Below are 12,321 nucleotides of genomic sequence, written 5' to 3' on the forward strand. Positions count from 1 at the left end.
GTAAAGAATAGATCGAGAATGTGTTCTCCCCATCTCATAGCACAGGATCAAATGGACATTCAATTAAACTGAAACCTGGCAAATTTAAAACAGATAAAAAAAGAATGCTTTCTTCACTCAATGCCTAATTAGACTGAGGAACTCATTGCCAGAAGATGTAGTTGAGGCCATGAGCTAAGTAGGAATCTGTAAGGGTTTGGACATTTATATGGATAGTGCAACTATCCAGTTACACAGCCCATGTGTTTCAGGGCACAAGTCAATCTCTAGCTATTAGGCATTAGAGTGACACACTCAGGATGGTTAGGTCATCCCCCCATCCACCCACTGCTGGGTTTCTTACACCTTCTTCTACAACACCTGCGGCTGTCACTGTCAGAGAGAGGACACTGAACTAGACAGACCACAGCTCTGATCCAATTCCTATGTTGGAAAGTTTTCCAAGTTTTCCCCATGGAAATGGACATAATCATGTTGGGCTATGGCTTTGTGCTCAACAAAATGGGCACCAGGGGCACAAGGGCCTTGGTATTTAGGGCTACAGGCCTGCACCTCTGTTACTTCCCTTGTTTCTTTTGGGGAGACACTTTCTTGGAGGCACCCAGCTTTGTCTGAGACATAAGTTACAGGTGATAACTGACGTGTAAGCAGAGATGTATCAGCAACTCAGTGGCTAACTGTTCTCATGCCTGAATATTGAAGAAGTTTGCAGATGACCCAAACATTGGGGGATTGTAAATAATGAAGAGGACACGTCACTGATTCAGAGCCATCAGGATTCACTGGTAAACTGGGGGGAAGCAAACAATATGTGTCTAAGATAGCTAGGTAGATATCTACATATAGGAATAAAGAAAATAGGTGATGCTAACACGATGGTGAACTATTGTGGGATTCCGAAGAAGATTTGGGAGCATTATGGGATAACTCGCTAAACATTAGGTCCCAGTGTGACCATGTGTCCAAAAGAGCCAATGTGATCCTTTGATGATAACCAGGAGAATGTCAAGGAGAGGTAGAGAAGTTATTTTACCTCTTTATTTGGCATTGGTGCGACTACTGCTGGAATCCCATGTCCAGTTCTAGTGTCCATGATTTAAAATGGATATTGATACACTGCAGAGGGTTCAGAGAAGAATCACAGGAATTACTAAAAGATTAGAAAGCCTGCCCTATAGTGATAGACTCAAAGATCTCAATCTATTTAGTTTAACAAAGATGGTTAAGGGGTGACTTGAGAACAGTCGATAAGTACCTACAAGGGGAACAAATATTTAATAATAGTCTTTTCTGGCCTCGCATACAGAGGTGTAACAGGATCCAATGGCTGGAAGTTGAAGTTAAAGAAATTCTTACTAAAAATAAGGCATATATTTTTTAATGAGAGTAACTATTGGAACAATTTACCAAGGGTCTGGGTGGATTCCTCATCACTGATCATTTTTAAATCAAGATGGATGTTTCTTAAAAGATCTGCTCTAGGAATAATTTTGGGGAAAAACTCAGGCCTGTGTTATACAGACTAGATGATCACAATGGTCCCTTCTGACCGTGAAATCTACAAACATGTCTCCATGAGTCAAATGGAGGTACTTTGCCTGAGCTTACTGAAGGCATTTTTTCTGTTCATGACCATGTTGAAATTAGCCCTATGGGAAGAAATACTCATGTGACTGCAGCACCTTGGAAATGTTACACTAGGTGTGTATTTCATGAGGCTGAGGATCCCGTGAGGCACTGAATGGATGAAAGCTTTAGGTGAGAAAAATAATGAGTTTACCCCATAAAATCTCCACACTGAGGATTAATGTACAACTGTCAACTTTCCCTCCCCACTCTGAACTCTGGGGTGAAGATCTGGGGACCCACATGAAAGACCCCCTAAGCTTATATTCCACCAGCTTAGGTTAAAAACTTCCCCAAGGTTCAAATTCTTTCCTTGTCCTTGGACGGTATTGCTGCCACCACCAAGTGATTTAAACAAACATTCAAGGAGGGGCCACTTGGAACCCTATCTCCACCAAAATATCCCCCCAAACCCATTCACACCCTTTCCTGGGGAGGCTTGAGAATAATATACTAACCAATTAGTGACAAAGTTAGCACAGACCAGATCCTTTGTCTTAAGGGCCCTGAAAATCAATCAGGTTCTTAAAAGAAGAATTTTATTTTATTTTTTAAAGTAAAAGAATGACACCTGTAAAATCAGGATGGAAGGTAACTTTACAGGGCAAATAAAAAGATTTAAAACACAGAGGATTCCCCTCTAGGCTTAGCTTCAAAGTTACAAAAAACAGGAATAAAACTCCCTCTTAGCATAGGGAAAATTCACAAGCTAAAACAAAAGATAATCTAATGCATTTCCTTGCTATTACTTAAAATTTCTGTAACTTTAGATGTATCATTTCAGTAGGAGATATTTTTTTCCTGCCCTGGTCTCTGTCCGAGAGAGAACAATAAAGAGAGTACAAACAAAACCTCCCCCCACAGATTTGAAAGTATCTTCTTTCCTTATTGGTCCTTTTGGTCAGGTGCCAACCAGGTTATTTGAGCTTCTTAACTCCTTACAGGTAAAGGAGGGATTTTAGGCTGCCCTTAGCTGTATGTTTATGACAATGACCCTCACCATTAATGACTAACAGAGCTGACTAGCGAATAATCCCAGAGCAACCCGGGTTTAAAGTCTGGGTCACAGTAGACCTTTCGAAATGCACTCGGGGCCAGGAAAGGACCCAGCGCTGTCCTAGGACCAAGAATCACAAAGAAAATTTTAATTTCAGCAGCACTGCCTGCCTGTCTGTGTACACCCTTCTCCGTGCCACCACAACCCCCAGCACTGTCCGCCTGTCCCTGTACACCCCCTGCCTGCCCCAAAAACCCGCAGCACTGTCCAATTCTCTGTGTACACCCTGCCCCAAAACCCACAGTGCTGGCCAATTCTCCATGTACATCTCCCACACCCAGAACATCCAGCCTTGTCACAAAGTGATACCCTTCACCCAGGACCAGAACCTGGTGCTAGACCCCACAGCGACAGCTCACAGAAATATCTCCTCAGACTAGGTTAAACTCAGTGTCTGTCTGCCCCAGGGAAAAGGGGGAGATCAGCCTGAACTGTCTTTCTGGGGGTGAAGGGAACACCAGCAGCAGCTCAGCCTGTGCAGGGAAGGAGAGAGGGACAGACCCAGTGGGAGAGAGAGAGGACAAGGAGACTAAAAGGAGCCAGCATGAGTAGCTCTTCCTCAAAATGATACAAACCTTTAAAGTATTGCAGCCCATTGGAAACCCAGACATTCCTCAAGCTGCTTTTCTGTGTTGGCAATGGCTGACATTGCCACGAGGCTGTAGCGGGATTACTCATGGGAGGAGGGATGGTCCAGTTGGGGTCAGAGACAACCTGTTACAGTGTGGTCCATGTTACATTTCAGTCTGAGACACCTCCTCCACCTCAGGATGCCTCGTTACGCCTCTTTGATCTGTGCATTAGGCAGGAAGTACATTCCCTATTTCACCTGGCTTCAGGACTCCGCACCCCTGTAATCTGGATACTGCATGTCCCCGCCCCCGCCCCCCCCCCCCCGGCCACACACACACACTGTGTGTTCCTGGACCTCCCTCAGGGAGATTTCCAACACCACATGGTTTCCTCTAAACCAGAAACATGATTTTATTTTTACTGCCTTTTTGTGCTTCTCATCCTCTCCAGATCCAGAGATGCTGGGACACAGAGAGAGCAGACCCCTCTCCCCACACAAAAAAATTATCCTGATTGTTCTTAAAATCTTAGCCTGTGAGTCTGAGATTTCAGTATCTCTCCTGTAAGTTCTTCTTTCGTCTAAACGAGCTCACCCATCCCTATAGGTCATGGGATGACTCCAGTTGAAGTCACTGAAGGCTCATAGCTGGTGTAAATGAGCCCATTTTGTTATGTCCCTATATGTGGATTTAGTGAGAACTCCTGGCTGGTTGGGAGTTTTGCCATTGAACTCAATGGGACCAAAATGTCACCCTTAGTGTTTAAATTTCAGCTCCCAGCTGCGAAAACCATGGCTTTGGGTGCTGCTACAGAGAGCGCTATTCTGTTATGGTGCTGAAAGAGTGTGAAGGAAACCCCCACTATCAACCTCAGCCTGGACCAATCCACACAAGCAATCCACTTCCTGGACACTACAGTGCTAATAAGCGATGGTCACATAAACATTACCCTATACCATAAACCTACTGACCGCTATTCTTACCTACATGCCTCCAGCTTCCATCCAGGACACACCACATGACCCATTGTCTACAGCCAAGCTGTAAGATACAACCCCATTTGCCCCAATCCCTCAGACAGAGACAAATACTTACAAAATCTCTATCAAGCATTCTTAAAACTACAATACCCACCTGCTGAAGTGAAGAAACAGATTGACAGAGCCAGAAGGGTACCCAGAAGTCATCTGCTACAGGACAGGCCCAACAAAGAAAGTAAAAGAACGCCACTAGCCATCACCTTCAGCCCCCAACTAAAACCTCTCCAGCGCTTCATCAGAGATCTACAACCTATCCTGAAGGACGACCCATCACTCTCACAGATCTTGGGAGACAGGCCAGTCCTTGCCTACAGACAGCACCCCCAACCTGCAGCAAATACTCACCAGCAACCACACACCACACAACAAAAACACTAACCCAGGAACCTATTTCCGCAACAAAGCCCTTTGCCAACTCTGTCCACATATCTATTCAAGTGACACCATCACAGGGCCTAATCACTTCAGCCATGCCATCAGAGGCTCTTTCACCTGCACATCTACCAATGTGATATATGCCATCATGTGCCAGTAATGCCCCTCTGCCATGTACATTGGCCAAACTGGACAGTCTCTATGTAAAAAAATAAATGGACACAAATCAGACATCAGGAATCATAACATTCAAAAACCCGTAGGAGAACACTTCAGTCTTTCTGGTCACTCAGTAACAGACTGAGAAGTGGCAATTGTGCAAAAAAAAAAACCCTTCAAAAACAGAATCCAATGAGAAACTGCTGAACTGGAATTAATTTGCAAACTGGATACCATTAAATTAGGCTTGAATAGAGACTGGGAGTGGATGGGTCATTACACAAACTGAAACTATTTCCCCTTGCTAATTTTCCCCCTACTGTTACTCACACCTTCTTGTCAACTGTTTGAAATAGACCATCCTGATTATCACTACAAAAGTTTTTTTTTCTACTAACAATAGCTCACCTTAATTAATTAGCCATTTAAAGTTGGTATGGCAACCATCTCCACCTTTTCATGTTCTATCTATCTATCTATCTATCTATCTATCTATCTATCTATCTATCTATCTATCCCTACTGAATGTTCCACTCTATGCATCTGATGAAGTGGGTTCTAGCCCACAAAAGCTTATGCCCAAATAAATTTGTCAGTCTCTAAGGTGCCATAAGTACTCCTAGTTCTTATTCCTAATTTATGTGGTGCTCTGAGACCGGGATTTCAAAACATAGTGGCCCTGATTTTGCTCTCAGGGAGGGCAGTGTTAATCTGGAGTGAGCCACTGAAGGCAGAATGTGAGAGCAGAATCTGGCCAGTGTGGGGCCCATTCTGGTTGTGAACCCTCTGGTACCACAGATACCCACTGCAGAGGCAGTGAAGTTCCTGAATTGGAAAATGTGAGCAAACCAGAGGAAAAACCATACAGCCTCCCTCCCTCCCCCCCGCAAAGGGAAGCTATTGAGACAGATAGAAGGACACAATAAGAGACAAGGAACTGATCTTAAAAACAAAATTTTGTCTAAACTGTTTCCAGTACATTTGTAGTTCCAATTTTTCCAGGTAAATCCCTTAGAGTTTCTCACAATATTAAAGAGTTCAAGTCGCCATGATAATGAATTCCTGCTCAAATGGTTCTTGACATGAACACTGGAACTCTTCCTGAGCCCTCAGCACTAACTTTAATGCAGAAACAGGCAACTCACCAAAATCCTGCTCAGCAGAGAGAGGAAATCTCCTTACGGTGACAGGAAGGCAGAGCCCTGAGAATCAGCATCTGAATCTCACATGTCTGAGTGTCAGCGTGCTGAACAGCCACCTTTATGATTCCCCTGAACACTCCCCACGAACTGTCAGGTTGGCCAGGACTCCCGTAGAATTCCCTGGACTCTGTGAGCAGTGGGAAAAGCAGAAAATAGACCCTAGAGAACTTCAGCTTGAGAACCTCTCCAGGAGTGAAGAAATGATTCGCTGATAACAGGGATTCAGATTGTCAGGGCAAACTGAGTCTTCCAAACTGTTCAGCCTGTTGACAGATGTTTTGCTGTGTGCATTTGTTCTTTCTGCCTGCTGTACTAACTCTGGCCAGATAGCCCACGCAGCAGGCTCCAATTGAACTGCCCAGTAAATCCACAGACTCGGTTTTCAGTGAAGGTTCTTGGTCAGGTTTATGGCCAGATGTTAGGGGGCTTATTCCTTCACCCACTTACTTCCCTGGTCCTTCTCACATGAACAGAGAGCAACAATACCCGAAGTCCAAAGGTGCAAACAATTCGATGTTTATTGGGGTGAACTTCCAGCAAGCATGATTCCAGTTTCCTTCCTTAGTATCCTCCTTCCCAGCTCTGACACCACAGAGCCTTACACCTGTGTCCCTGTTCCCATTCCTGCCCTTAGCCAAACATGATTCCAACTTCCTTACTCCCATTCCCTGTTCTCATTTCCCCCTTTAGCAAAACATGATTCCAATTTTCTTACCCCCATTCCCTGTTCCCATCTCACATGCCCACCCCCACCCACACCCAGTCACTTCCTCATTGACTACAGATTATATAGTAAAACTTGAGTTCTGCTTAGCTATACCTTAACCAATCATTTTCCTGAAATTTAACTAACCAATCCTAACATATTGTAACATGATTATGTAACCAATTATATCCCACCACCTCAATTAGTTTACACCCAGCAAAATTAATTATACAGCAGACAGGAACAATCACAGAACCAGACAGAGATTATACAGACAAACAACAGCAAAGTGGGAACTATAATGACAAAACAATACAGAAGTGAGGATTTCACATCCCAGCTATTGATAAGTGAGTTCTTGCCAGACAGGATGCTATCAAACTAAGTTTCCTTTTACATTTTCTAGGCACTTCCCTTTCTCTGGAGGTGATAGGAATACAATCCTGTCCTGATAGTGCCTAACAGCCCAATAGCACCTTCTTTCAATGTGACTAGTTTGGAATGTGAGGATGTGACCGGTCGCTTCCCAGCTTATGGCTGCCTCTGCTGCTTAGCCAAAGGCCTGAGCCTAAGCACAGGGCCACAAACTGTCACAGTAAGAGAAGGCCCTTACACTGGCAGACAGTGGTTTTGATTCTTTCTTTTATACCTCTATCACTAGCCAAGTGATAAGAATACACCTAAATTCTTAGAGTATAGGCCTTTACAGACAGGCCTGAATATCTATATCCTAACACCAGAGGCAAGGTGCTAATGCTGCAGCTCAATGGTTAGAGGTACACATGTATGTCCGTGGCAATGGACTGCCTCAGTGAATGGCGAGACTTTCTATTCTCCCCTCTGCCAAAGACATTGCCTATGATATAGATCTTTATACACAGTTACAAACAAGTTATGTATTACTCCTGATGTATCAGGGTGCCACATTCTGATGTATTGGGTTGCCACTCATTGACATATCCAGGGGCCGTCCGTTACCTTGTACAAGTTGGGTCCATCAAAACATCTCTATCCATTATGCTGTCATCCTGACCTTATCTCTTAAGATGGGTCAGCATGTTCCTGTTATTTTAGGGGAATGTTTTTGGTATTGAGGTGTTCTGTTACCAACTTTCTGGAATGTGTTTGCATTAGGGCTGTCAAGGAATTTTAAAATAATAATTGTGATTAATCATGTGATTAATTGTGCTGTTAAACAACAATAGAATACCATTTATTTTAAATATTTTTGATGTTTACTACATTTTCAAATATATTAATTTCAATTACAACACAGAATACAAAATGTACAGTGCTCACTTTATATTTATTTTTATTACAAATATTTGCACTGTAAAAAACAAAAAAAATGTATTTTTCAATTCACCTTATACAAGTACTGTAGTGCAATCTCTTTATCATGAAAGTTGAAGTTACAAATGTAGAATTATATTAAAAAAATGCACTCAAAAATAAAACAATGTAAAACTTTAGCGCCTACAAGTCCACTCAGTCCTACTTCTTGGTCAGCCAATCACTCAGACATGAAAGGTTGGTTACAATTTGCAGGAGATAATGCTGCCTGCTTCTTGTTTACAATGTCACCTGACAATGAAGACAGGCGTTTGCATAGCATTGTGGTAGATGGCATTGCAAGATATTTATATGCCAGATGTGCTAAAGATTCATATGTCCCGTCATGCTTCAACCACCATTCCAGAGGACATGCTTCCATGCTGATCATGGGTTCTGCTTGATAATGATCCAAAGCAGTGCAGACTGATGCATGTTCATTTTCATCACCTGAGTCAGATGCCACCAGCAGAAGGTTCATTTTCTTTTTTGGTAGTTGGGGTTCTGTAGTTGGGGACACTGGGGCATGGCCACTAGGTAACTCAAGGGGATGGAAGACCACGAGTGTCAATAAAGCCCCCTCGCACTAGGCCCAAGTGTCCTTGCCCCCCCCTCCCACCTGGAGGCACTCACAGCAGCTCTGCGCACTAGGCCCAAGTGTCTTTGGCCCCCCGCCTGGAAGCACTCGCAGCAGTTATGCTGAGGATCTGCAACAATATGTTGCAGAGTCAGACTGCCTGAAACTAAACAAGGCCAAACAGGGCAGATATGGAAGAACAATGCTAAATAAAGCAGCTTTATGGATGGTTTAACAGCTGGTACAGAAAACAAGGGAACTAGCTGGTAACTGGATTGGCTGGCTATATGGATACTTAGGGCAGCTTGCTATTGGATAAGTATGCTGAAGAAAGGATGTATAAAAGCTTGTGTAACTTCCTGCTTTGTGTGCAGGATTTGAGATTCTATTCTCCCTGTACCTTCTTTGAAGCTTCAAATAAACTTTTCTGCTTCTCCACCCCGTTGTGATTATTGGGTGAAGCACACCGGGTAGCAAACCCACCCCCCCACTGTTGCTCGCCTCTGGCACTGGGTGCCAGCAACAGTTCTGTAGTTTTCACATCAGAGTGTTGCTCTTTTAAGACTTCAAAAAGCATTCTTCACACCTCATCCCTCTCAGATTTTGGACGGCACTTCAGATTCTTAAACCTTGGGTCGAGTGCTGTAGCAATTTTTGGAAATCTCACATCGGTACCTTCTTTGTGTTTTGTCAAATCTGCTGTGAAAGTGTCCTTAGAAGAAACATGTGATGGGTCATCATCCGAGACTGCTATAACATGAAATATATGTAGAATGTGGGTAAAACAGAGCAGAAGACATACAATTCTCCCCCCCAAGAGTTCAGTCACAAATTTAATTGATGAATTATTTTTTTAACAAGCATCATCAGCATGGAAGCATGTCCTCTGGATTGGTGGCAGAAGCATGAAGGGGCATATGAATGTTCAGCATGTTTGGCATGTAAATACCTTGCAAAGCTGGCAACAAAAGTACCATGCGAATGCCTGTTTTCACTTTCAGGTGACATTGTAAATAAGAAGCAGGCAGCAGTATCTCCCGTCAATGTAAACAAACTTGTTTGTCTTAGCAATTGGCAGAATAAGAAGTAGGAAGGAGTGGACTTGTAGGCTCTAAAGTTTTACACTGTTTTGTTTTTGAGTGCAGTTATGTAACCAAAAAGATCCGCATTTGTAAGTTACACTTTTATGATAAAGAGATTGTATTTCAGTACTTTTATGAGGTGAATTGAAAAATACAGTTTCTTTTGTTTATCATTTTTACAGTTTGCACTTCCGTACTTGTATCAGGTGAACTGAAATTGTTTGTAATTTTACAACTCATATATTTGTAATCAAAAATAATAATATAAAGTCAGCACTGTGCACTTTGTATTCTGTGTTGTAATAGAAATCAATATTGAAAAAGTAGAAAAACATCCAAAAATATTTAATAATTTTCAATTGGTATTCTATTGTTACAAGTGTGATTAATCACAATTAATTTTTTTAATCACAATTAAATTTTTGAGTTAATCACGTGAGTTAATTGCGATTAATTGACAGCTCTAGTTTGCATATATATTCTTGTGCCTAGCACTACATAGGAATGTGTGTTTCTGCAATATCAGCCCTGTACTTGCCAGATTCTCAAAGCCGGGCCTGCGGCTTGCTCACAACTTAACTTTGCTTTATAGCTGTGAAGTTTTGACCACTTTAGCCCAGGCCTCAGGCCTCACACCAGGCCTCTGCTACAAGGACTTATGTTTCAGGGCCTCTTCCTGCTACACAGCCTAGCTATTGATGATGGCTTGCTTTTCTTTGTGTAATGGACTGCTATTTGCACTATGTGTGGGAAATGATGCCATAAAGCATGGGACCGAAAACCATTTTCAATTGATCGTAGCAGCATTCCACTGCATTATACCCATGCAGTTGTAATATTCAGTCCATTAGCCTCTGACCGGACCTGCTCTAGGCACCAGCAAAGCAAGCACATGCTTGGGACGGCACATTTCAGGGGCAACCAAAAATTTTTTGCTTGGGACAGCAAAAAACCTAGAGGCAGCCCTGCCTGCAGGGCCCGGCCCCGCCGCCCAGACAGGAAGCGCCTGGGAGCCCTGGCCCCAGACTGGCAGGGGGATTCTCCAACTGAGCTGCGGGATCCCCTGCCACCGGCCAGTGCCTCCTCCGACGTACCGGGCGGAAGGCTCTGGCAGCCCGGCTGGGGCCGCATCATGGCGAGGGGCGCAGCGTGCCAGGGCTCGGCAGAGGGTCTCTGTGACCCGTGAGAGCCAGCGGGGTGGAGAGCTGGCCGGCCACCATGTAGCTCCCAGCCCGGTAACAGCAGGGAAGGTAAGAGAGAGCAGGGAGCCCAGACACCGCCAGGAAGGGCACAGAGCGGGGCCCCAGTGGGGGGCCACAAGGGACTGTGTGCTGCTGGACCCATCCCCGTGGCCTTTTTGCAGTGGGGGCTGGAGCAGGGTGTGGGGCTCCCCCCACTACCCTCCCAGGGACAACTGGCCCCAGCACGTCCCCCCAAACCCCAGCGCAATCTGTGCGCCTCGGTCCGGCGGTCCCCTGGTGGCACTGGACAGATGGACGTGCCCATTGGGAAAGTACTATTGCAAAAAATTTAGATTTCACTGAATTATTAAAAGACGACACAAGTATAAAAACCAGAAAAATTCAGTTCATATAAATTCTTTTAATTTATGAGAAACTGATTGCACCGGAAGACACTGACATTTTTCATTACAGTGTCCAGTTGAACCCACATTGTTTGTAATTGTGATTTTGTTAAAATTAAATGAGTACACTAGTAGGAAATTGTTTTATTTCACTAACTATAAATTCTCTGTTTTCATTTTTTTTCTTTAATTTAAACAGTCAAAAACAAAACAAAACAAAAAAAAGTGCAAAGTGCAAACATATGTAAAAGCCCCCCCCCCCCAAAAAAAAAAAAAAAAAAGGGTGGAGGAGTGGCCAAAATTTGCTTGGGGTGGCAAAAATCGTAGAGCCAGCCTTGGCCTCTGAGAAGTCACTGCCACCCCTGTGGAGGCCAAATGATGTGACCCTAAGTTAATACAGGCCAAAGGGCATGGAAAAGGCTTTTTTCTCCCAGGATTCTGGCATCAATACTATTTGCCAGTATCCCTTGTGAGGTCTAAAGTGCATACAAATCTGGCAACTCCCAGCTGTTCTCGTAGTTCATCTACTCTTTGTATTGTTTAAGCATCAAATTTCAATACTGTTTTGGTCTCTCAGAAATGGAAGGAGAAATGGGTTGTGCTCTCCTGCATCAGAGCTAGTACCACGGGACTTCTTCACTCACTATGTGATTCCTTCATCACTCCCAGGTCCAAAATTACCTGCAATTCATCTCACAAGGTATCCCACATTTTACAAGGGAACAGCCACAGAGTTTCCCTGATCTGTTGCCCTGGGGACATTTCAGTGTGGTGGTATCTTAGGTAGGTGTGCCCTGCTAGAGTATGAACACGATGGTAAAGGAATCAAATAACTGCTACATCTGGATCATTTGTTTGGGCTACTGTCCCTCCCTCATGCTTGTGTCACAGGTGCCTGCGGCCCTAGTTTGGGCTCTGCATAGTATGAATGTGATGGGCTATCACCCCCGGACTGCAGTCTGGGAGCGTGGGAACTGCTGCAACCCTCTGCTGGGATGGCCCTGGAAC

The sequence above is a fragment of the Lepidochelys kempii genome, chromosome 1, assembly GCF_965140285.1.
Source record: "Lepidochelys kempii isolate rLepKem1 chromosome 1, rLepKem1.hap1, whole genome shotgun sequence".
In the NCBI taxonomy this organism is placed as follows: domain Eukaryota; kingdom Metazoa; phylum Chordata; order Testudines; family Cheloniidae; genus Lepidochelys; species Lepidochelys kempii.